This window comes from Poromitra crassiceps (genome assembly GCF_964638095.1).
Source record: "Poromitra crassiceps genome assembly, chromosome: 27".
Taxonomy (NCBI): Eukaryota; Metazoa; Chordata; class Actinopteri; order Beryciformes; family Melamphaidae; genus Poromitra; species Poromitra crassiceps.
In genome coordinates, this window is record NC_139650.1 from 4,082,683 (window position 1) to 4,084,471 (window position 1,789).

Genomic DNA, 1,789 nt, shown 5'->3' on the forward strand with positions numbered 1-1,789 from the left:
CATATCATCATTATGGTATCTATCTAACATCTTGTGTTTGCTTCACTCTGCTGGGGTCTTTCCTGTCAGAGAGGCAGTGCATTATTGAGTAGATAGCTGTGTAAGTAGCAGATGTTGTTGATAACCAGAGATAACTCTGAGTCAATACCATTATGCAGTCACACATTAACCTCCGATACACAGCAAACTGGCTCCACCTAGTGGTTGATGCCGAGACACACAGCTAAAGGCTATTAGCCAGAACACAGAGTATTCATTACAGTATAAAACACAACTGACAATGTGTTTGTGTATAGTCAGACTGAGTGAGAATAATTCCACCGATCGACCGACAACACACAGCTGTCATTATAGTATGCAAATATAGGCTGATGATCAATAAGGATAACTGTCAAAATCCAGCGACTTAACTCATTACACCTTTGAGAGGATCTCCTGTTGTTACATCAAGCTCAATCCACTAGATGGCATCAAGAGATGCATCAGAATCAGAGTTGCTTTATTTGACCACTGGTTCACAAAGAATAATGATCTATTTAACCGGCGGTGACAAACGACACAGTAGAGAACTGATACACTAGGTGCAGCACAAACCATAAGAGGGGGTTGGTTGAGAAGATGGTTAAAAGATTGACTGAAATATAGAAATATATGGAAATATAATATATACATATACATATATATACATTTTATATAATTTATTGTCTCCTTTTATCATTTCTTTTTTGTCCTGTTTGTGTCAATTCTGTCATGTCTACTTTTTGCAATATATATATATATATATATATATATATATATATATATATATATTACTATTTTGAATGTTTTTGCGCTTAAAAGATACCTCACTGAGATTCTGTCACTGTGTTCCAATAAAATAAAATAAAAAAACACAAGAGGACCTCACAATACAATGTGAACTGTACGTACAGTACTGGCAATGGATAAAACAGACACATTAGACTTATACATTCAAGCCACAAAAAAACTGTCCCCGTGCAGCAGTGGCATTGGCCAACTCCCATGTACTGTTGGACGGGGGAAAGAATAGATCTGGGTATTTCCCCCAAACTTTCCAAAGTAGTCTACTGTTCCTTAAAGAGGAACATAGGCTGGGACCGCATAATATGGCTTGTTCATGCCTTGCCGACTTTATTGTGGCCTCGGCCAGAGCCTTTCCACTGAAGCGCACAAGCTCAGATCTCACTCCTCCTCTGTCGGGAGATAGTCTGCTTTTAAAGGAAAGAGAGAAGGCTCTTAAAGCGTACGAGCAGAGAGAAGAGCAGGACACACACACACACAGACACACAGACATGGGAAACTCTGAGTCAGATCCTCTTTATGGTACTGGTGCAGACACACTTATTAAAACGACTGTAGGTTACACCCATTCATCATCATCATCAGGCTTCAGCAACAACACACTGAGCGGAGGAGAATAGGCTATAACACAGAAGCTAATGCTACAACTGATAAGTTGAAGGACGCCTATTCAAAGTGGGAGGCGGGGCTTCCCCAGGGGGCCTCCAAACAGTTTCGAGGGAAAGTCGGTGAATGGAAGTGAAAAAATATGATATTAGCTATCGCATTACTTATCAAAAGGAGATCACATATAACCTAAACGTAACCCTAGAATACTCTGTGTTTTATAGATTAAGTAGCGTGGGGGAACCGTTTCCCCCACTTTCCCAGAGTCAGGAAAAAGAAATGCCTTCAGACAGACCTTGTAACAGACCTTTTTGTTTTTTGCTTTCCAAGCTTTGTCTGAGGGGAGGCCCACAGTCACAGA